The 24981-nt window shown below is 45.0% G+C and overlaps 1 protein-coding gene and 1 long non-coding RNA gene across 3 annotated transcripts in view; one reads left to right on the top strand and one right to left on the bottom strand.

The window, feature by feature from the left end:
* WWOX (WW domain containing oxidoreductase) overlaps window positions 1–24981 on the top strand; it is a 1347942-nt gene that overhangs the window by 1166654 nt on the left and 156307 nt on the right. The window lies entirely within an intron of this gene.
* Window positions 22729–24981, bottom strand: part of LOC137537644 (uncharacterized) — a 172500-nt gene continuing 170247 nt past the window's right edge. The window contains exon 3 of the long non-coding RNA XR_011024642.1: window positions 22729–22817. This is a non-coding gene — a long non-coding RNA (uncharacterized lncRNA). The remainder of the gene's footprint in view (window positions 22818–24981) is intronic.

The raw sequence follows: 24981 nt of genomic DNA, 5'->3' as shown, positions 1-24981 counted from the left end.
GGAGATAGGAGTTTTGAAGTTTACTGTTGATCTATGGGTTAATGAAGGTGTTGAAAACGAGTGATAATTACTCAGGCTGCATAGTGGTAAATTCAAAACAATCTCATATCAACATTACTCCTAACAGTGCAGAGAGTGTGGCCAAAGGCTGGTACATGAGCTGGAATGTTCTCAGGGCTGGTTCTAGACTTTTTCCTGCCTGAGGCAAACTTATGAGGATGCGACGTCTCCCTTCCCGATTTGGAATGATCACACAGCACCTGACAATTTACTCTGCTTCATTTAATGTTAATACTGTAGCTCAACACAATAGCACACTGGCTGGCTGCGAGTCTGTGACAGACAAACCCTCAGCCACTCCATTCCTCCCCAGTCAGGACAGCAGTGCCACCTCCTCCCTTCTGCTGTGCAAGTCAAATGAAACACTGCTGCTCTCCTGCCTCCCCTCTCCTCACTCACTGTCAGACTCCTCACACAGCACAACAAGCTACTTTTCCCCAATGATGACCTCTATACCTCGTTCTCCTCTTGCTTCTCCTCCTACTCTGACTGCATGCTGTTAGTGTAAACACAGTACAAACATGCCACCCTTGTAATATCTGCGCCTGATGCAAATGTTTCACCTTGCTTCATGAGAGAACTGGCCCTGAATGTTTTCAGTCAAGGTGGTGGCCAGTCAGAGCTGTCTCTGCTGAGAAGCTAGCATGTGCATAGTCACCTGATATGTCGCTGATCTGGATCTGATATGCTGGATCATTTCCCCCTCCTCTGTCTGCCAGAAACCACTCCATCATGTGTTATGACATCATCCCTCTTCCCATTTCCATAGCAACAGGATGTGTTGCAAGGATGTAGCCTTTTGACACATCTGTATGGCACTCAGCTCTGAATTGCCACCCCTAGTGATAGAGTCCTGAGGGTGACAAACACTGTGCATATATATGGACTTTAAGGCTGTAAATAAGGCCCTGTTCATAGTAGGGTATTGCGTTGTGTTCCCTGTATAACAGGAACAAAACGAATTGAACAAAAAAAAGTCGTACTACGTGTTACGTCTGTGTTGCGTCACATACAGTACAGTGTATAAAAAGTATGCTTTACTGTACTTGTTAACGAGCACATTTAGCGGTATGGTACTGCATGCAAACCATGCATGGAGTGCCATTACTCTGCTCGAGTCCACTGTAAACAGGGCCTACCAGCAATTTGTGGTTCATGATACTTTTATTAACTCTTAGCTGTCTGTTGACTGAAACGAAAAGGGCATTTTTATTGATGTTAAAGTGCAAAAAGACTTTTGCAGCAAATACGGTATTTATATATTTATGGCAATTTTATAAAGAAACAGGAATTACAAACCATTGTGATGTCTCATGTTCTTGGAATTAATGCCCCCCCAGCTTTGTTTATTTTTTTTCTGCCATCAAGTCCCTAAACTCTGTTCATTTCTTCCACTGTGCCGTTCCTCATGTCAAGTGGCTTTGTTTTGTATGTTTTCTGACTTCTAGTATTTGTTCAGGTGATTAATCCAGCTGTTATTGCAGCTGCATCATCCAGTGGCTATGGGCATTGTATCCCTCACTGGTGGCTTCCAATAGCAAGCATCCAGATTATGAAAAGTCGATTCTAGATTTTCTCCAGTTACACCTCTGCCTGCATCCTTTGCATCAGTTTCTGAGCAGGCCAGCTAAGGAACCAGATACTATGCCAGCTATACTCAGAGGACAAAGAGGTTCATCAATTCAGCAGGACAGAAGATTGTTTACCCAGAGGCCCCTTTTACACTTACCATGTTGTCACTTTGCGTCTCTACCATCGAACACACCTCATTGCAATCGCCATTAAAGCGGGATTGTCACCATAACAATTAAATTTAAACAGCAACTGGTCTGAGTGTATTAAGTGATAAAGATGCTAATCCTACATTAAAAACTTCTTCTGCTGTTATGGCTTGGAGTTATCACATACCTTAGGAGCACTGGCCCTTTAATTGCCAGTGCCATCAGCTGGCAAAACAGTTGCATGCTGGCGGTCTTTTTATCTATAATATATCCCTTATCTTCCCTTTATTTCCCCCTCCTTCTAATGACATAAGACTTCCTGCAAGTAGAACTAGTATTTATCTATGTATGTGTTTTTATTTCTAGGTTAGCATGAGTGTCATTTGTTCTTTAAAGAGGAGCTGTTAGGTATAGGGTCTCAGAGAAAATAAACACATATATCAGTAGCTAAAGATTGGCTGTACTTACATTACATATGCATTTCACTGTCCACGTTTGCATTTCACAGAATTTGTATATAGTATATGCAGAGAATGATGCTCCTGACAGCTCATGGCAGGTTCCATGTTTGTGAAGCCAAATGTGTCGTCATGTCCTGCCTGCTTCTGATCACAGAACAGCTCATTCTGAATAACACTAGTTTGCAGTGAATATTAATGAGCCATGTGGCTAGGAACAATAGCTGACTCCTGCAGTGTACTCTGCCGGGAGATTTATCTGTGCTGTGGCTGGACTGAGTTTTAGAAGCTGCTGAAACTTGATCCCGTCTTCTCCTTAGCAGCCCAGGGGAGGGCCCCAGAATGCTTTGCAGTATGTTATGCGGCTTGTGGCTTGCTTAGGTCTAAGCATTGCTGATAAGCATACATCAAAGGTAAGACAGATCTTTATCTTCAGTAATGTCTTTTTGGCTTCCTTCTAAACTGTTTAACACAGGAGACTAGAGGTTTAAATTAGCTTCTGCAGCCTGACAGTTACTCTTTAACCCTCCTGGCGGTTTGGCAAAATCCGCCAGGGGGCAGCAAATACGGTTTTTTTTTATTTTATTTTTTTTCTCGTCTCGCTACATGATAGCCGCTGCTCAGAGGCATCCCCCCAGCCCCTCCGATCGCCGCCGGCGATCGGAGATCAGGAGATCCCGTTCAAAGAACGGGATCTCCTGGAGGGCTTCCCCCATCGCCATGGCGATGGGGGTGGGATGACGTCACCGACGTCATCGACGTCGTGACGTCAAAGGGGACTCCGATCCACCCCACGGCGCTGCCTGGCACTGATTGGCCAGGCAGCGCACGGGGTCTGGGGGGGGGCGGCTGCGGCGACGCGTATAGCGGCGGATCGGCGGGTAGCGTCGGTGATCGGGCACTGCACGCAGCTAGCAAAGTGCTAGCTGCGTGCAGCAAAAAAAAAATTATGCAAATCGGCCCAGCGGGGCCTGAGCGGTGCCTCCCGGCGGCATAGCCCGTGCTCAGCACGGGCTTACCGCCAGGGAGGTTAAAGCTAATCTAAAGTGAAAAATACATTAAAAAAAGAGACTTACTTATGGGTCCTATAGAGCCTTTCCGTTCCTCTCACTGTCCCCTCATTTTCAGCGCTGTCAACACCATTTGAAAGTGCCAGCAAGGGAGGCTTTGGGAGCACACACTTGCGCAGTACGAAGCCGCCCATCTTCGGGCAGTAACAGTACCACCCATAAAGTCCTGCGCTTAATTTATTCCTCCTGAGACACATGATCCTGGTTCTCTTTAAAGGGAACCTGAAGCGAGTAAAATTATTTAAAATAAACACATGACGTAGCTGCAAATAATTATTTCATATTAACCTCATCGTCAGTTCCTCTAAGATGCTCACCATTTTCTTCTTACAGTGATCCCTTCCAGTTTTGACAATATTTTGTCAGAACTGAAATATACCAGTTGCAGGGCCGGTTTAAGCAACAATGGGGCCCCAGGGCAAAATAAACCTGGGGGGCCCCCCCAACAGATACCCCGGAACAAAAATCGGCATTAAGGGACCTTTTTTGCAGCAGGTATACTCAGGGTGTGAAGCCCTAATCGGTCGGAGCTCCACATTCTGGCTACCCCAGCCTGCATGAGGAACAAGGGGTTAAAAAGTTTCAGGAGGGGGGAACCCCACATAATTTTTATTTAAAAAAAACCCACACTCTAAACATAATTTTTTGGGGGGAAAATAGGAAAAAATGCCAGGGATCTTCATACAGCCATATTGCGGCTGTATAGCTTTTCCTGGCCAAAGCGCTGCGGCTGCGTATAGACCCCCTGGAAACCCCGTCAGGAAATGTATTGCTCTTTCTTTTAACGCATGTAAAATTACACTACCGTTAGGTTTGCTACTAAAAGTGACATTAACCGCATTTAAAGGTATACTTTTTCCCTTCGAAATTTTAAAATCGATTTTCTCAAAAACTATAAGCTCTTTTTGAAAAATAGTTTTTTCCTCTTATTCCCAATGATCTCCTTAACATATCCTGCGAATTTAGGGTTTCTAGCATTTAAGGTGGATTTGATATTAACCATTAAAGTCGGCAGGTTTTTAAATGTGTATTTTTTTTTCCTTTGAAACTTTAAAATCGATTTTCTCAAAAACTATAAGGTCGATTTGAATTTTTTTTCTCTTGTAGCCACTGGGGGCCCCTACAAGCTCTGGGGCCCTGGGGCAACTGCCCCCTTTGCCTCTATGGTAGCGCTGGCCCTGACCAGTTGCTGTACGTTAGATATCAAAGGCTGTCAGTTACAACTGAATGTGCAAGGTAATGTCCATGTTTCCCTATGGCTCAAGTGGGTGATATTACAGTTTAACAGTGTGCTGACCAGGAAACTGTTATGGGGTAATGGCCATTTTAATTATGGAGGACGGAGAAATCCATTGATCACAGTGGACAAAGAGGATGCAGGAGAGGAGAAAGTGATTGAGGGGTAGACTACACAGGAGGTACGTATGACCTGTCTATGGTTATTTGGACTTTTTTATTTTCAGTTCAGGTTCTCTTTAAGCTTGTGCAATAGCTGCGACCTAGTCAGTTCAGAGCTTTGAACATGAGGTGACAGCTGAGTGGGCCCTAAAGATTATAGGGACTGGAAGAAGCCCTGGGTAAGTAAATCTCAACTTTAGTTTTCTGGACCGATTCAGGTGTGCTTTTTACACAAAAATGTAACATTTGGCTGTTCTACTTACTAAGTTATCAGATGATATATTTAGTTCTGTTTCTGGAGCTTAGCTTTCAGACTGTCCTACATCGCCCTTAGACCTCTTACAGCAAACGTTGTTATTCCCAGCTCTGAAACCCGTTGACCTCCTATTCTGGTCTCTGGTATTATATCCCGCTGGCTGGTCCTAAAGACCTCTTAGAAGCAATCTTGCCAGGTGTCCAATTATGTAATATAATCAGTGAAGTTCTTCTGTCGCTCATTGCTGCCCTATCGCAATTTGTGGCCAGTGATACATTTTGTATGAATGTAAAATGCTACTATCTGCGGCCGGCCAAGAATAACAATCGTTTGTTAAGAGCCATCTGGCTGGCTTTCCCCTCTAGAGTTTTGTGAGTGAGCCGGGGACGTTGATAGGCAGCCAGTGATATGTTAGTGCAGAGCAGCATAGGGCACGTACTCTCACAGGCTAGCAATGCTGCAGTGCCAATAACACATTAGTATTAATGCCAATCCAAAGACTAACATTTCCAGATAATTACTGCACAAGCGGTTTAATAACATAGCTGAGGTTGCCTCCTACAGTTAAAGGTACACTCCAGCCAACCATGACATTCTTTGCATTTGAATTGACTCAGAGGATGCAGCCTTCCTGCTGAATAGTTTTTTTTGTTATTTTCCTATTCTCCGATTTCTCCTGGATGCCTTATTGCTAGGATTACAGCCGCAGCTGCAATCTCTTAAATGTCCTATAGAAATGCAGACCTGTGTGGTCAATGGATCCAGCATGCAGGAACTTTATAAAGGCCTCTTTCACACGAAGGCTGAAGGTGAATTCACCGCCTGTCAGCTGCTCCCGTGCAGTGGCTGGGTGCTTGCTAGTGCTCGGTACTGGTATTGAACAGCCACGGCTGTTGTGGCATTCTTCTGCTGCTGGGTTACAGCACCGCATGTCAAATAAATACACGTGATGCTACAAACGCTGCCATTCGGCTGAATTTTAAAGATGCTCGTGGCTGGGAGACCGAACTTCCCTACAAGCATGAAGTTCAGCCTCCCGTGTGAAAGAAGCCTTAGAGCAACCTGCTGTGGACGCAAAGGAAGTACATTTCACCCACATAAACTGTGATAAACCTGGTAAATCTGGTGGTATGTATCAAGAGCATTCTTTATGGCCTGTTTGGTTTGGGCCACACTACGTCTAGGATCAGGTCATTTATGCAGTGGGCAGCAGAGGATTGATGGACATGTAGAACAGACCTCTGCTTTCCTATGGGCCCATTCTGTACCGGATACAGGAATGTCTGCTGTGGGTAGTGAAATGCTACCGCCGCTGACAGTAGGAGCACCTCTAGCAGACCACCGGATAAGCTGGTCCGTCATTGTGTGACATAGCCAAAAATCTGGGTGCACAGCTGTACCTAGGTATTTCTTAAAATTGCTCAACCGGAGTATAGCTAACTTATAGCGTTGGGGGGGGGGGGGGGGGGTGAATGCTAGTTACAGTTATAGCCCTTGTTCAGTCTCCCATTTTTGCACATGGATAGTATAAGCAGCATCTTTTCTGTAGTTTCATTGTTAACACCCTCAGCACAGTTTGTTCATTTAGACAGGACCCCCTTGATGCATTATATATAGAAAGTTGATCTCTGCTGTGCTAGGGTCATCTCTACCTCTAGGGTTGCCTTCTACCAATCACAGATGACAAAGAATTTCTTCAACATCAAATGATCCCTCCCACCCCTATCCCAGCATAGTATGTTGTGTCTCTTTACATCTTTAAATTAAGTTAGAAATATTATTACTATACATTTATATAGGTCTGGCACTAAAGGCAGCGCCTAAAAGAGTACATGGAAGGTATTGTGACTGGCTGTCCCTCAGATGGCAGCGTTGAGAAGAAGAGAATACAGCTGTACTGTGGAATGCACATGTGCCCTTAAAAGCTCAAGTCTGATCGCAGTCGGGGTCTTTAGGCGATGGTTGTGGAGAACCTGGGTCTCAGATTGATCAGGATGCACTTTACAGTGCCTCTGAAACCCCCACTCACCACCACCACCAAAAGTAGCGGGGCCTGGCTGCATTAAAGCAGTGAATTTGAGCGCAATCCATAAATTAGGCGCTTCCATAAACCATAATATAAGACGAGGCTATGGCGGCGCCAACTAAAACAGTTGGGTGCTGGTGATTGACTATTATATAGCCGAACTCTAGATACCGTTGCAGCAGGTGACCGTTGTGGATAATTAGTGCCCCAAGGTTTGGCTGTTATATAGATGAATTCAGAATATCAGAAATCACATAATTAAAGGGGTCGGAGCTTGGTTTGATTGTCAAGGGTGAATTCTGAGTTACGTTGCAAGTAAAATGATGCTGGGGTGGGGGAGCCCAGGTTCAAATTCTGCATCAGGGGCCAGGAGTCTGTAGCTATGCCAGCAGGATAGGCCTTGGTGGGACCCTAGCAATGCAAAGCAAGAGTGCTAGCCATTGGGTCACTGTGTCATCCCATTAACCCTCTTGGCGTTGTGATTCTTTCTGGGTTTTTGGGTCTAAAAGTGGTGTAAATTTTTTTGCATGCTTTTAGATCCTAAAATCTGGAAAAAATCATGCTTCTAGGGAGTTTTTCAGCAGCCCAGCACTCCCTCAACTCCCTTGAATCCAGAGCTGCAGTTTTCCCTCCGTCCTCCGGTTGGCGCTGTAACACTATAGTGAGATTGCTCGCTGTCGTCATGACGACAGATGGCGATCTCACCAAAGGGAGGCAGAGCCTCGGAGGAGAGGAAGAAGAATGGCGGCCGACACTGGGTTAAAATGCCCGCTGCGTGCAATGCTCTGCACGGACCGCCCAGCGGCTACCACGAGTTCAGCTCGGGATAACCACCCCTGGCATGTTTTTTCCACTCTGAGCTGAACTTGTGATTACCGCTAAGGAGGTTAAAAAACTAAAATAATGCTAAATCTTTTCTGAGGATAATGAAACCGATTATTTTAGGAAGACCGTTGTGTTCTTTTCGCCCATGAAAGCAATCAGCCCTTCTTTGGCCACCGGTCTACCAAACAGCTTGACCTATACGTTTATCTGCAAATATTTTCCTCTATTCACGGTTGCACAATAATCAGCAAAGTGAAATTATTACAAAGTCAAAACTCATCTAAAAGTTAATGGCCTGCTGTGAGCTGAGCTATTTTAGTTTCTCTCCGAGCTCTTTGGGAAAAAAAAAATTGTACATAAAAATGGATATCAAATATCTACCTAATTGGTCTTAAGTGAGCGCAAGAGCAATGAGAGAAAAGGTGAAAACACAAGTTCATACACAGAATCCCTTTCTGTCTGAATGACAAAATGTTGTTTTAGTATCAAGTTCATCCCTTCCAGCCAGGAGGAGGCCTGAGATGTATTGTTTTATGGGAAGTGTCCGGTGTACAGAAGTAAAACAGATATACAGGCATGGACGTGATACCTTGTTTTTCCCTTTATGATGAGATAGGGAACAAAGACACGTCTGTTGAAAGGAAATCTAACTTGACGCGGCATCTATAACTTTTAATGAAGGTGAATGGATAAGGGAAAGTTGGTTCACAATGTATTTGGGACACTGGAAGAGGCAGTAACTCCGCAGAAGGCCAATGACAATGGAAATTGTCTAGTCTTTGATAGCGCCGGCTCATTTTCATTCCACCGCGGCAATCTTTAGCAGGTCAGTGTCCCTAAAGGATGATATTTCATTCAGAGATGGAATCTGGTGTGTTCAGTCATCCCCCGGTATGTCATATTTCTAAAAATACATTGAGCTGGATTATGTGCTCGTTTCTTAAAGTGGACCTGAACTTTTGCACAGGACAGCAGGAAAACCTAGAGAAATGCACCCTGTGTGTATTTAGAGAGTTTAGCCTGTTTAATTCCCCCTCATTTGTGTCTAATTACAAGTTGTAATTTGATCTCTCCCGTGTCACATGACTGCCACGGCAGAGATGGCAGATAAGCTCATTTGAAAGCACAGGATGTTAACAATACGGCTGCTTCCATGAATCAGGAAGTAAACAAAGTGCAGATTTATTTTAGGATTTGTATCAGGTGTTACAAATATTTTTTTTGTTAGTTTAAAGGTTATTATGCTGTTGCGTATTTCTTACAGCAGAGAGGACGTTCTGAGTTCAGGACTGCTTTAAAGGTGCCCATTAACAGCACATTTTTTTAGTGAACAATTGTATTTTAAGGCAGATTATTCAGATAGCATTGTATAAAAACGGGAAACTGGTGGGCCCAATCGATTCCGAATCATTGCGTCGTTTCCTTAACCCCTTTGGGACCAAGAACGTTACAGTTACGTCCTGTGTTGCTAAATGGATGTAACTCTAATGCCCCTTGGTCCTGCTGCGCACAGCTGTCATATGACAGATGACATCTCCCCTCACTGATCAGGAGCCATGGCGATTGGCTCCTGATCATGTGATCATTATGATTGCCACCGATCGTAGTGATCACTTGGCGGTGGAGGAAGAAGAGGATCCACTCACCTCTCCTGACAATCCTCTGGCGATCATCGCTTCCAGTCCGCTCTGTCAGGCATACAGCCTCGCACTGCCTGTAGTGTTGGGTCCCAGCTTGATGATGTCATCAAGCTCGGACCCAGACCTTAGCGGCAGTGCGAAGCTGGATGGCGGGGAGAGAGGAGACTGGGAGAGCTGCTCCTCGCTGGATCTATGGGAGGTGAGTAATTGTTGGCCACCTATACTGGGGACACCTAAGCCTTGCTATCTATACTGGGGATACCTATGCCTGGCTATCTGTAATGGGGAAACCCTTAATTTTACACCCAGCTCCCAGAGAGGTGATATATCCCTGTAAAGCTAGTGCTGTTACAGACCTCACAGCACCCTCTTACATCTCTGCGCCCCTTGGGTCCCTGCATCTTGCTCTTAAATATTTGGACTAGGACACCCATTGAATATGGATAAGGAGTGGTGTTGGGCATAATGACTCATAACCTAAAAGTAGTTGTAATTAGGAACGTTAATTACTCACTAAGATATTGAAGTTGTAGTTTGTAATCGCCCATGAATATGAATGCATTCGTAATTAGGCTTGTAATTTCCATTTAAACATTTTTTAGGGACCAATCAGAATGTCCCTAGCACCCATTAGGAATGAGCTGAGCTCCAGGCCCACCCCTCTCTATAGAAGGCATACACCATTTTGGATTAACTGCTTGCTGTTACTCAGTACTGTGTAGCGAGCTTGTGTTGGAGAGAGCAGTGATGTTTATTTGCAATATGTATGTATGTATGTATATATACATGCACACTGGTCACTGTAATCAAAATCATAACTTCATTTGAATTTCTATTTGTCATTATGGTGCGTAGTTGTAATTGGCCAACACGATCATCACTAATGAGGAAGAGGCAGTCATCTTTGTCTACCCATGCTACTTGATGCCCCTCCCCCAGTTTACAACCCCTTTGTGCTCGCTCTCAGTAATCAGAGAGAGCTGAGATGTGTGAATGAGCATTCAGTGTGTGTTGAAGCGGTTGGGCTGGAAGTATTTCTGGTTTACAATGGAGGAGCCAGTTTTCTTGGATGGATTGTAGTGCCTCCTGAGCCTCTGCCTTGCCGAATGTAGAGAAATAAAATAGATATACAGGCAAAATTGTGTTATTTCTGTGGCTCCACCCACTTTTCCGAAGTGATGCACCATGGCTGTTTAATTTCAGACAAAGGGAGACAATCACATCACTTTCTGTTTAAAGGGAACCTAAACTGAGAGGGATATGGATTTTTCCTTTTAAAGTAATACCAGTTGCCTGAATCGCCTGCTGATCCTGTGTCTCCAATACTTTCAACCACAGCCCCTAAACAAGCATGCAGATCAGGTGCTCTGACTGAAGTCAGACTGGATTAGCTGAATGCTTGTTTCAGGTGTGTGATTCAGCCACTGCTGCAGACAAAGATCAGCCAGACTCTCAGGCAACTTGTATAGTTTAAAAGGAAACGCCCATATCCCTCTCAGTTTAGGTTCCCTTTAAAGTCCAACACCTACATCTCATAAACTAAGTGTTTGTGTACTGACACAGAGCAAATGTGGCTTGTACTGTAATGCAAGGGGTGCTGGCAAATGTAGTCTAGCACGCACTATTCCTACTTCTGATGTCATATAGTCACTCTTGACTAACCCGCCAACTAACTAACACTAGCTGTATCCACAAGGGAGAGGATGAGAGTTGCAGCGGAGTTTCGACATCAAAGTTGGCATGAAACGTGTATTCTATTCTAGTTTATTCTGTACATTCTTTTAATTTATCAACCCGATTGTTGCAAGATTTCATCTTCTTTAACTCTGTTGGACTTTAGAAGGCAAAAAAAAAAAAAAAAAAAAATCATACAAAACTGAAATAAAAAGCTCTTGGCTGGAGTTCCACTCTAATTTCCTCTCCTGAACCTTTATCACTTGCCAAAGCTTAGCATGACTTGAATGGCCTCCAACAATCTATAAGGTAGTTGCGTAGCATCCTATACGACTGGCTTTTCTAATCTCCCGTTCCTACTGCGCAGCGTTCACGTTATGTGGGATGAATCTTATTTTGCCGTCTTTGTTTCCAGGAGAATGTGTGCGGTGGATAACTGCATACCACAATGATTAAAGTGTATCCTCTACATCCCTCTCAGTGGGACAATTACATGTTTTGTGTGTGCGTTTCGGGAGAAAAATGAGGACTTGATAAGTTTCCACCGCAGTGTCTTACACCTCTTCTACACCCTGCCGTGTTACAAATCCACAAATGATACAATCTTTCAGTGTTTTCATGCCTCGGCTCCCCTACATCTGATAAATGATTATGCTCTGCCTAAAGCCTGATTAATTTTAAACAAATTACAGACAGGATGTACAGATAAACTTTAATTTATCGTGAGTATCTCTCGAGGAGATGCGGCTTGTTCTACATCCAAGTCTAAAGAGCCAAGTTTGGTCCAAAACATTCATTTTCCAGTCATTATTATTTTCTTTTTTAAATTCTGACCAGAGGTTAAGAAAACATTCAGTGCCTGACTTATTCCTACATTGCTGTTATTTTTATGTAGAGTTTTGTAAATATTTCTGATGCCGTGTGCCTGTGAAAAGTACCTCTGATCGGTGTGGAAGACTTGAGGAGGCAAATGAGAGCTTTCTAGGCAGAGGCACCGCTCAGTCATGTTGATAAGCCAGTTCCTGCTGAGAGACAAGACTAGGACCGTTTTACTGAGAACCAATGTTTTTTCACAAGCCATAAAATCTATCAGACGCTTTTACGCTTTATTGTATTATATTAGTACGTAAGACATAGCTCTGCTTGAAAAAGTAATATGCGTTTGGCTCGAGATGCAAGACGCAATTTTCATGTTTTATGGTGTGTCCCATCTGCAGTTAATTGTTAAAATTACGTTCTGGAGTATTTAACAAAGCATTGGCCGTGCTAATACCGTAAGATCATAAAGATGCTGAAAAGGACCCTGGTTAAAGTTGCCTTTTTGTCCTCAGTCTCCTGAAAGCTGCAAAGGGTCAGGCAAGTGTTTAGGTAAGGGCTTAGATAGAACATCTTCTCCCATAGTGTTCCATGTGCTTATCTGCAATTTGAAGCCTCCTTGTTGTTAAAATCCAAAGGCACAACCTCAGCCAAAGCTGTGGTTCCAGGTGTTGGAGGTAGGCCAAGAGTCAGAGCAGTAAAGGATCTACACTATGTATTGGACAAATAGCTAGTGGGGTCCACACTAGTGTCCATTAATGAAAGTTAGGTGGATTTGTATGTTCACCTTCCTTAGCTCTGTTTCCCCTGGTTATTCTACATCTTAACCCCCTGCAAAACCAGATTTACTGTACCTCATTCCAGAGGAAAGGGAAGCCAAAAGGACAGAATCCACCTCCCTGACTAGGTCAAGGTATGACCTTCCCACACCTAGTAGTCATAGCTGCAGATGTCCTTCAAAGTAAGGAAAACATCCAAGTTATAGAATGTGCCAAAACTACTGTCCTATTTGTATTGTGTAAATAGATTGTATTGATGTAAAGTACACCTGAAATGTTCTTAAATCTGTAGGCTTTCACTCACATGGGGTTTCTTCCAGCCTCTCCCCCTCGTAGTTCGTGGGGTCCCTTTGTGTCCCTTCTGTTCTTCCGCTGACAGCTCCGTAGGATGTGCACCCCAAACACCAGCCACGCATGGCCCCATCCTCTCCCTTCTCGATCTCAAGAGAATGAATCGCAAATCGAGATGGGCTCGCAGATGGGACCATGACTGGCGTTCGGGTCACACTTTTTACAGCGCTGCCAGTGGGAGAACAGTGGGGACACAGGGACCTCACAAAATATGGGGGGGCCTAGAAGACGCCCCAGGTAAATACAAGCCTACAAGTTTAAGCACATTTTAGGTGCGCTTTAATGCTGATAAAAACATGGTTTAACGTGTGGTGTTAGTGTATGGTGTACAATGGGAGCAAAACTAGAAATCACAGGCTCTGGAAAAATTTTGGATGCCCCCCCAACACAAACACACTAAAGGCTCATACACACGGGGCACAACTGTCGCCACAAACACGTGGCACGCGCATGTCTGAGCGACAGTTGCCCCGTGTGTATGACGCGCGCGAATACACACGGGGCCGAACTGTCGCTGGATAGTAAAGTTGGCGCGCGACTGAAAAGTTCAGTCGCCTACAACTTCTGTCTCTGCAACTGTCGCTAGTCTGCCAGGCGTACTGTGTGTGTATGGGGGCTAGGGACAGGAGACAAAGGCAAGTGAATGGAGCATCCGACCGGGGATGCTCCCTTCACAGACAGCTTCCGCCGTGTTTCTGCCTTTCTGGCGAGACGTGTGGATAGCTGTCACTCCCTGGTCTCTTGTCTGCTGGCAACAGCAGACAATTGTGCCCCGTGTGTATGAGCCATTACTCTGCACATGGATGAAGGTTGGGGGTGATAAAAAATTGAACCATATAGGAGGGGAAAACACAGAGACAACAGGAGTCCAAATGGTGCAGTATGTCACAGTAGTGGGAAACTGTTGTAAGAGTAAAGGTAGATTATACACACACACACACACACATATATATATATATATATATATATATATATATATATATATATATATATATATATATATATAAAATATTTTGCAGAAGGGCAACCAATCACTGGCGGCAGGTGGAGATGTACAAACCCGACTCGACTCGGGTACCAGGCAGAGCTGGTGGTGGTCGCACTCTTGATAAAAAACAAAAACCTCAAGTGACATGCAAATGGTCCAAGAGGGATGTTTCCCCTCCAAAAGGAGGATGATGGCACAAGATATAGGGGAAAATGGCACCCAGGAGTAATAAAATATTTTAAAAACAAATAAAATCAAAAGGTGAGGCGGCTTACCTCAAGAAAGACAAACTCACTTAATAGAAAAGTTTTAATTGCACTGGCAACACATTTTGTGGGTACTTTCCCACCTCTTCAGGCCAAATAGCAGTGCCAAGCAGTACTAGTAGCCGCAGATAAGGCGCCTCTCTCCTATATCCTCTGCACATGTACAAGTATTCCTCTCATTCACAGGTTCACACTCTTTCTCCCGCCACTCCTTCACGTGATGCTGCAGACTTTCGTTCTGAAGGGGATTGGGGGGGGGGGGATGTGACATCACCAGCCTGCCTGCACAGGGATTCTTTTGATTGGAGGCAGCCGTATGCTTGTCTGTAAAAAGTTAATTGTGCATAGGAGGCACTGAGATGTAATCCAGGGCAAATGATATGGTGCCAGAGTCATAAGGTGCCAACAAACATGCATACCATTACCCACAGCTGATTTTTGCTGCCTGTTTATTTCTTTTGTTTTTTGCCTGTATGAACTCGCCCTGTAAAGGAACTTTAGGCACAGAGTGGGTATTTCTCTGAAGTTCTTTGCTTGTAGCTGAAAGACATGGTCTGCCCTGCTTTAAACAGGAATTGGCTGTATCTTCTGAAAAGCTTCTCACTTCTACACTGGACTTTCAGGAATATCAGTCTGTATTGATGTGTGTTCACTTTGTTGTCTTATCTAAAACCTTTTGTTGCAGTGAAAGATGTGCATTATACTGCATAAATGTAACCACTTCCCGACCGCCCATTGGCGGTGGAAAAAAGCGCACCCGCAGGTGTACTCCAATCTTCTGTCATGCAAAATCAATCATTTTAAAATGTCCATTATGTAGGAAGTGGTTTAAAGAGTACCCGGGGCGAGTTATTAAATCTAAAAAAGGGACACAGAGGCATGTTCCCATCTGCAGGACATTCCTCTGTGTGCCCTGATCGCCGCTCTATGTGCCGTCCCCCTCCCCCCCAGGATCTGGTGACATCTGCTGACCCTACGTCAATCAGCGCTGTGCTCTCACAGGAGCAATAGGTGCTTCTTCTGCAGCGTTTTGGTCACAAAACTGAAAGCGATGGATTCCAGCAGCCAAGAGTGGGTGGGGACAGGAGGTAATGAGCGCTGCCTGGTCCGTTTTTTTCTAATTGTAAACCGGCTTGGGTTCTTTTTAAAGGAAAACTTAAGTCAGAAAAAAAAAATGACATTTACTCACCCGGGGCATCCCTCAGCCCCCCGAAGCTGGATGGTGCCCTCGCAGCCCTGCTCCAATCGTCCTGTCCCCGCCAGCGGCTACTTCCGGGTTCGGCGACAGCCGCCGACAGGCTGGGAACGCGGCTGATTTTCCGCGTTCCCAGCCGCTATATCACCCCTCTATGCTGCTATAGCGTATATATATATTTGCTGGAAGCCAAATTATTTCATTCCCCACCATCCATGGCGGCCTGGAGGGGGAATAGTATTTAACACGGCCGGGACTTGTGCAGCAGCAGGATCAGCCATATACCGGCTGTATCCTGCGCCCAAGTCTCCCGTGCCGTTCTCTCTCGTACGCTGTTATATTGCCTGTTGACTCCTTTAAGGTACATGGATGTATTGATGACTTCAGTTTTCCGATCTCTCCATGCGAAACGTGACCGGTCGCTGTACTCTGTAAAATTGACAAGCAATGACAGTGCTGGAATAGAGATACATGAAGGGGGAGTGCTGGATTTGGGTATTGCGATATGCTTGTAAAACAAAATGGTGTTATTAGGCTTCATTACATTTATATCTAAATCAATGATAGTGGAAGATTCTGAATTACTCCCCGACAGCATTTAACACATTAATTCCTAGCTTGCAATAACTTTTTTTGTGCAATTAAATTTTATTTGTGAGTCAATGAATGAAGAAATGGTTGTAATAAATAACAAGTATCCTGTCTTTTAGAAATGTTTCAGGAATAGGCAGGTCTCCAAAGTGCACAGGAGACTTAGAAGTGTAGGAAAAAGGAAGGCAAATATATAATTGAAACTGTTTTGCTTTAAAGTGTATATATATAAATATATTCCTGGTACCTAAGTCTGACATGGGACTATTCACTTTGGTCCAGATTTTGCACTGCTGTTTATGCCTCTGTTATCTAGTCCCGGTTATCCAGAACTCCACTAACCTGCAGTCTCAACCAACCAGCATAAATCGCCGGCAATGCTCACCCTGGTGAAGGACAATTTCTTAGGCTGTTTGTGGGCTCTGCTGTGCTTACAGACGGGGGTCCACAGTTCACCCAAGGTTAATAAAGTTTCAATGACTGTATTTGAACATTGAATACAGAGTTTATAGTATGTATATAACGTGGGGTATTGTGCCATATTAGCTAGGCTTATCATTAACACCGAGTCTTATGCATCCGCAAAGCACACTTATCTGGCATCAGCCAATTCCCATCTGTGCTGGACAACCAAGACTTTACTGCATCTATATACCAGTTATGCAGGGCTCGATTTACCATAAGGCACTGCAGGCACGTGCCTACAGGCGCCTGATGATAGAAAGGCAGCTCACTCCCCTTCCCGAGCACCTTCCCATGCAGACTTGATGAGAGCGTAAATGAGAGGCTACTCACCCTGCTCTCGGCATCCCACTGACAAGATCTCCCTTCAGTCAGTGCCCAGGGGCACCTCTAGCTACCTAATGATTGGGGGCACCTCTAGCTACTTAATATTGAGGTTACTTCTGGCTACCTAATACCAGAGGCTTTTCTAGGTAAAATGGCGCCCATGGCAAACACTAAAACTGTGCCCCCCTCCATCAGAGACCCCTGAATAATCACAACCTTACCCCTAGAGCTTCCGGAGTAGCGTGGCAGCGAACCTTCAGGCAGGGAACACACTACATGCGTTTTTGCGCGTTTTGCCGCGAATGGCAAAACGCGCACGATTTTAAAGGCTATTGTAATTAATAGCCTAGCTCAGGAAACGCTGCGCCGCATGCGTTTGTGTGCGTTTGCATTCACGTTTTTTTCCGCGTTTTGTACCCGCACAGTTTTCTGCTTTTTCCCCGCACATTGCATGGCACTACATGCCATGCAATCGCATAAACGCGGAAACGCACGCGGAAAAACGCACGCGTTAGACGCGACCGCAAAACCCGACGGAAACCTGGGAATCGCAGGGGAAAACGGCCCTGCAAGTGTGTTCCCTGCCTCATACTTTATCCCGCTCTGGAAGTGGGACAAGTCCTCTTTACTTCCCACTTCAGTGTAGCCGTGCCATGAAACCTATCACTTTGGGGCTCCGGATGCAAGTCAAGTCAAGGTGCAGTGTCCAGAGCCGCAACGGTGCTACCGTGCAAGGCTACAAAGCGCAGTTACACTGAAGAGAAAGTAAATAGGTCCTGTCCCCACAACAGAAACTCAGAAGGAGAGTACACAGCACTGCAAAGCACGCACACGCACACACACACAGACTGTGTACATGGAGGGGGATGCACTGACACACACACTGTGTACACAGGGGGCTGCACTGACACACACACTACACACACTACACACACTACACACACACACACACACACACACACACACACACACACACACACACACACACACACACACACACACACACACACACACACACACACTCTCACACACTCTCACTGTGTACATGGAGGGGGATGCACTGACACACACACTGTGTACACAGGGGGATTGCACTGACACACACACTCTCACTGTGTACATGTAGGGGGATGCACTGACACACACACTGTGTACACAGGGGGACTGCACTGACACACACACTCTCACTGTGTACATGTAGGGGGATGCACTGACACACACACTGTGTACACAGGGGGGCTGCACTGACACACACATACACACTATGTACATGGAGGGGGATGCACTGACACAAACACTGTGTACACAGGGGGGATGCACTGACACACACACACACACACACACACACACACACACACACACACACACACTCTCTGACATCACAAGCCACTCCAGAAACACAACATAAACTCAGACATGGGCACTCCCCCCGCCTCCCTTACCTCAGGCTCTACTCTCAGTGATACCCCTCCAGCATTAAATAGGTGGCAGCAGCAGTGGGCAAGAACACAGGCATACCTCTATATGTTCCACCGCGGAGGTCCGATCTCTCAGTGCCACACGCTACTTCCTGATAAACAGGAAGTAGCGTCAGACACTTAGAAAGCGGAACCTGCTGCAACCCCTCCTGCCCCCCAGGGGCTGCAGTTTCTATTGTTACGGCACTGGTTGGTTATGGTTAGAAATCAATGAGGGAGTTGGTTAGGCATCAGTAGTTGGTCACGGTTAGGCCCCTTTTACACTTATTCAGTTGCTCTCAGTTATAATAACTGAAAGAAAACTGATTTTCTCCTGTGCCCATTTTGCATGTACGCACCGTAGTCTGTGTGAGGCAAAGTCGCTTCCTGCCCAAAACGGCACTACAGTCGAAGATTGCAAAAAACGCCATGATGGTGGTTTTCTTGGTAGACTAAGCCATTTGTGATCCTTTTGCTTAGTAAATCAGGCCTATTGCCTTTTCCTCTTATAAACAGGCCCTATTATCTATTCTGTAGGCAGTAACTGGGGACTCTGTAAATGTTCCGTGCATCAGGCAGGTTTTATGTGTTCCTTTCACTTTAGGGCAGAAGGGAAGCAAGAGCAGGGCAAGTTGGTTTTAAATTCCAGGATTTATGTCGTTAATCCTCCCGGCTAATTATAATTTATGGGATCTGAGTGAATTAATATGCAGCCGCTATTATACAGCTCGGGATAGTGTACAACATACATAAACAAGCCTTGTTCTGTGATAATTTATTCCCAGCAATGAAGTATATTAAATAAAGTGAGCACTTGTGTATTTCTTCCCGGCTACACTTTTCATTATTAATCTATAAATTTGTAATTGTCATACATGCACTTTCTATCCCACGTCTTATTTTTTCTCTATAGCACTCTGTAAATACGAAGCAAGAAAATGCTGGACGTTGGTGCTAAATGCAACCATACACAAGGCAAAATACATCAAGTGCAGCTTTCTGTGTGTTTTCTACAAAGGGCTAATTGTAATGCTAGTTATATGCTTTCACTTGTGACTTCTACTATCTCCTGGAAAATTGAGACTTGGGTGCAGCCAGGCGGCGCCACCATAGGCTGTGATAGGAATTACGGCTATAGCAGCGCACAGGGAGTAACTTCGGCGCTGTCAGAAGACGGAGCTGAAGTTGCTTTTAAAACACAATAATTCGGCTTCCAGCAATTGCTGGAAGCCAAATTATTTCATTCCCCACCATCCATGGCGGCCTGCTGGAGGGGGAATAGTATTTAACACGGCCGGGACTTGTGCAGCAGCAGGATCAGCCATACACCGAATGTATCCTGTGCCCAAGTCTCCCACGCCGATTCCTCTCGTACACTACAAGAAATGGCAGCAGTCTTGTGACTATTAACCACTTCACGCCAAAGGTTGCTTTGCCCTTCCCACCAAGAGCCATTTTCATCTTTCAGTGCTCCTCCCATTCATAAGCCATAACTTTATAACTGCTTATCACACCTACATTATATCCTGTTTTAAATGGTGCACTCAAGCTATAAATATCTATATGTGTAAGTTGGCTAGAGACTGTGTTCCCTTAGGCCTCATTCACATCATGCGTGCTTCCGTGCGGGTATGGAAGCACATATGATGTGCTGAAACGCAGGAACGGCAGAAGGGCATAGACTGCCCTTCTACTGTTCACATCTACTGCGCTGTGCAGCAGTACGATGCGCTGGGAAGCGCTAGCGTACTGCTGCCTGCATTTTGCCCGCACCGCAGAGCTGATCCCATCACTGTCAATGGATGGGATCAGCAGCGCAGCGGGGCAGATGGCGTGCGATCGGATGCGCTGCGTTCCGATCGCACAGCCATCTGCGTTGGCTAGATGCGAACGAGCCCTTAGACCAGGGCTGTCCAACTGCAGTCCCTCAGGGTCATATCCTTGCCAGTGTTTGGGATGGACTGAGAAATGAAGAAATGTGTTCTACTTGATGAGCCATACCTTTCCTCATTCACGCCCATAATTTGAGCTATGCCAAAAAATGTGCGAGGACCCCTTGTCCCTTAAGGATTGGAGTTGGGCAGCCCTGCCTTAGATAATGTATACATTTAGCCAGATAACTTAATATGGCTTTTAATCATCTGGATAAAGATGGTAGAACAACTTTGCAATTTGTTTATGAATGATCACAGCCCTGTTTTTATATAGATGGCCTCTTACACAACCCTTGTTTTTGTTTGGGTCTTCAATCCATACTATGTTTCTGTCTCTGCACATTGCTTGTTTTGTAGAAAATGCCTTGCAAGCAGGGCAGTGAACTCCTCCTGATCCTGTCTGCTTGTTTGGTACTAAACAGTGGCAGTCAGGAGTATTTAGGTGTTCTGAGCTGGCCATGCCAAATTTGAACGCCAGCCGTAGCACAAAACAGTGATGTTTCTTTTAGATCCTCCCCAGTCTCTCCAGCTTTATTCAGGATGCCTATATTGCATTATGCATGACCAATGGTGTATAATTAGAAGTCTTAGAAGTTCAGGTGGTCCACGTAAGGACATGGAAGATACCCGACAGGCAGAGCCGGGACCAGGTCCTCCTGCACCCAAGGCTTTGACACCAAAGTTCGCCCTTCTATCACTCCCACCCCAGCAGTCACACACTGATTGCTATAGACTAAGAGGTGGCCCAGGGCCCACACCCCTCCCCCCCAACACCTTAATCTCCAGTTATCTGGCTTGCAGTCACTGCCATGTATCCCCTTTTCTTATTTCTGTCTGCTTCAAACACATTAGGGGAATGATAGCTGAGTGAGTTGCGCCCTGAGACTGGGGCCTCTCCTGCCTCTGCCTCTGCCCTGCCGATAGGCAACATCCACCAAGGGTGTGTACGCACCTTTAGAGTTGCAGTTGGAGCACCTGTAGCCAAACCCCACTTACTATCTTTAGTCGCCCAGTACCTGAAGAGTGCCAGCTTTGTAAGAGGATGACAGACCAGTTGCTCCAAACGCAAGCCTGTTATCAGCAACCAGTCGCATAGCATCTGCCAGGCAAAGAGACCCTGCCACACACTTTGACTTTTGTAACCCCACATTTGCGTTGTTTAAAGAATTGTGTGTATAGGACTTTAGAATAGAATGTAATAACAGAATATAATGATATTGCTCCTAAAACAACTACGGAGTATCAAACGTTCTGAATTGATAAAATAGCTCCAGGTAGGCTTTTTCCAGCCAGCAAACATTTCTGAGCCGGCTTCGAAGAACGGCGGAATGTGTAACCCGAAAAACCTGAAAATCTATGTTTAGATCTCTGCGTTTCCAAGCGCAACATTTCTGCATGTCAAATGTGTCACTGCGCTGAGTAAAAACACAGTCAGGACATAAAATAAACAGAGAAGGAAAACTTAGCTAAACTGTTCTCGGAGGCCGTCGCCTGCGCTGTGTGCTTCAGCTAATCTCCTGCTCATTTTCATGGAAACCAGCGGGAATTCAACCAACTTGTTGACAGAAAATGTATGTCTCCAGCCATCTACTCAGGGCAAACAGCCAGCAAATCATTTAAATTAAAGTGTTTACTGTAGAAACCTCATGTTTTCATTTGGAAGTATGTAAAGAGAGCTAAAAGAAGGCATGCCTATTTCAACACAGGTAAAATAAAATAACAGGCGCTGCAGCCAGTTCAATCAATCATGAAAGGTGCGCACATCAAAGCTGTGTGTTTGCTGTCTTCTTAAATTGAATTCATACATGGGAGATGGTTGCAGTTGTGTGCTATTGCTATCGAGTCTTTGCATCACAAGGTATACCTAACCTTTCTAGTGGCAAAAGCTGTCAAAGGAAACGTGTACAGTTTATTTCCGCAACGCTTTAAATAAGTATTTCCCAAGTTATAGCAGTTACAGAAATTAATTCATTTTCATTTAAAGTGAATCTGAACTGAATAAAATTATTTAAAATAAACACGATGTTTCTGCAAGTTACTTACATCACTGTCAGTTCCTCTTAGAAGCTCACCATTTTCTTCTAACAACAATTCCTTCCAGTTCTGACAAAATGTTGTTGTTTCAGTTGCTGTCGGTTATATATCAGTTGCTGTCAGTTATAACTGAAAGGACAACTGATGAGCAAGCTAATGCCCATGTTTCTTTATGGCTCATGTGGGCGGTATTACAGTTTAACAGTGTGCGGACTAGGAAGTTGTTATGGGGTAATGGCTAATTTCAAAATGGAGGATGGAAAATTCCATTAATCACATTGGACAAGGAGAGGAGAGAAAGATTTATGTGTGGACTAGACTTTTAATTTTCAGTTCAGATTTGCTTTCAGTATGACCCATTTGAGGGCTGCAGTCTACAAACCCCATCTGAAAACGAAATACTCCTACTAGAGATGCTTGGGGATCTCTGGAGATGACGTTAATCAGCTCCTCTGTCTTATTGGCTGTCATCCTTATCCCTCTGCAAGCCTGTAAAAATAAAAGCCAGGATCACTACATGATAGGTTTCATAGAGTCGTGCACAACCCACGTACTTCAATAAGATTATAGCTATTCAAATTGTATGCTGTTTAAAATAAGAAAAAAAATCCATCTTGGCTTAAAAGAAGGTTTTGCTTTTCTATCTCCCTCTGTGTCCTCTAACTGTGTGCTTATTGTGTGTTTTGCTGCTGCTTTTGCTAATATTATACATCAATCCATGAAGTTTTCCTGTGCTATATTTGGAGAGCAGGTGCGTGCTTTCAGCTTCATCCACTGTTACATTCTGGTGTCCTCATTCTTGTGTGTGTGCGTGTCACAAAGTAAGGTGTGTGGCTCTCTCCTGCCACAGGCTGATCGGGGGCCGCTCATGTGTCAGGGGGGTCATTTACTCTAATTGTGGCTGCCTTAATAATATCTACCAGCCATAGACCTGGCCTTTGTTGATGTATAATTCTTGTAAGTTATAGAACTAATATAACAAGTACCGTTCTGCTTACTGAGCTTGAAACATTTGAAACTTCCACATCTTAATAAGGTACACCTGCTTTGATACTAAACTCTAATCTGCCTTGAATGGCTGTTGTTTCTGTTATGTAATTGTACTATCCACAGGGCCAGATTTACAATAAGGCACTGTAGACATGTGCCTACTGGCGCCTGATGATGGAAAGGCGGCTAGCTTTCCTCCCTGAGTGCCTCTCAACCTCCCTATGCAGAGTCCTGATGAGTCTCTGCATTCCACTGACAAGATCCCACTTTAGTCAGTGGCACCTCTAGCTACTTAATACTGGGTTTCCTCTAACTACCTAATACTAAGGTGCACCTGTAGTTATTTAGTATTAGGTGTACTTCTGGCTACCTAATACTAAGGGGCAAAAAGAAAGAAAGGGGAGAAGTGACAGCTGGGACAGCCAGCACACTTGCAGTGCAATTTGGCGAGGGTTTGTAGGTTTATGGAGGGTGAAGTCTAAGGTGCCAGGATTTCTAAGCCTATAGGCTCCGGTGAGGTAAATCCGGGCCTGTCTATGTCAATTTTGTTTGGTGTCAGACTGAAAGCCCCCATGAGGATGTCTACATTGCTGCCTGACTTAAAGGACCCTGAAAAAAAAAAGCGTCACTTACCTGGGGCTTCTACCAGCCCCCTGCAGTTGTCCTGTGTCCCTGCCATAACTCAAAGATCCTCCGGTCCCCTGCTGTGGCTCACTTTTGTTTCTGCCAGTTGATGGCCATTGCAACTTCCTCATTCGCGCTCACATTACCGGGAGCGTCCTGCGCAGGCCCAGTATGAGCAAATCTCTACTGCTCCTGCGCAGGACGCTCCCGGCGACACGAGCGTGAATGAGGACGCACGCGGCCAGAGTGGCACAACGCCGTCAACTAGTAAGTCGTCGGTAACGAAAGTGAGCCGTGGCAGAGGACCCGCAGATGAGTAATGACACAAGATGGCTGCAGGGGGCTGGTAGATGCCCCAGGTAAGTGAAACTTTTTATTTTCAAGGTACTTCAGGTTTCCTTAAGTGCTACCAGCAGGCCCTTTTCCCTACAGCCTGTTTATTTTCTTTGCTTTGATTTTTGCCAGCACCTCGGATTTGTGCCAGTTTTACACGTGTGTTTTATCATTGTTGAACTGAGGCTTTGGGTGAAGCACTTTCACCATGCTGTTTACCGCCTTACCACTAGGCAAGAGAAAACAACATTTATGAGTTCAATCTCAAGGCAAATTGGGCCTTTTTTACTTACTAAAGCTTCTCACGAGAAAGGCCCAGTGATTTTCTATGTGGTGTAACAAATGTTACCGCACCTGTGTTCCCTGGACCTAAGTCGGCCACATGGGCCCCAACCACAACTGCTGTATTAACCCTTTATTGGTGCTGTAGATCATTAACAAGCCATTCCTTTTCCTCTGCATACACTTCTCTCCCACAGCGGCTGTCCTTGGGACAGTTGATTACCATGCCTCTGCTGAACTCATGCCGGGACTTGGAGGAGTGGCGTGTTAGGCCCACCCTTCTCCAAATACACACCGATCCTGAATCCCAAATGGATCTGATCGACAGTGGAGTTGCTAACTTGCAACAACCACCATCATTATCCAGGATCTTTTCAACCAAATCCATAATAGAACATAGCAGATGTTTGCTATGAACCTTACA

The sequence above is a fragment of the Hyperolius riggenbachi genome, chromosome 11 (genome assembly GCF_040937935.1).
Source record: "Hyperolius riggenbachi isolate aHypRig1 chromosome 11, aHypRig1.pri, whole genome shotgun sequence".
Classification (NCBI taxonomy): Eukaryota; Metazoa; Chordata; class Amphibia; order Anura; family Hyperoliidae; genus Hyperolius; species Hyperolius riggenbachi.
This window is presented reverse-complemented; position numbering and strand designations above follow the sequence as displayed.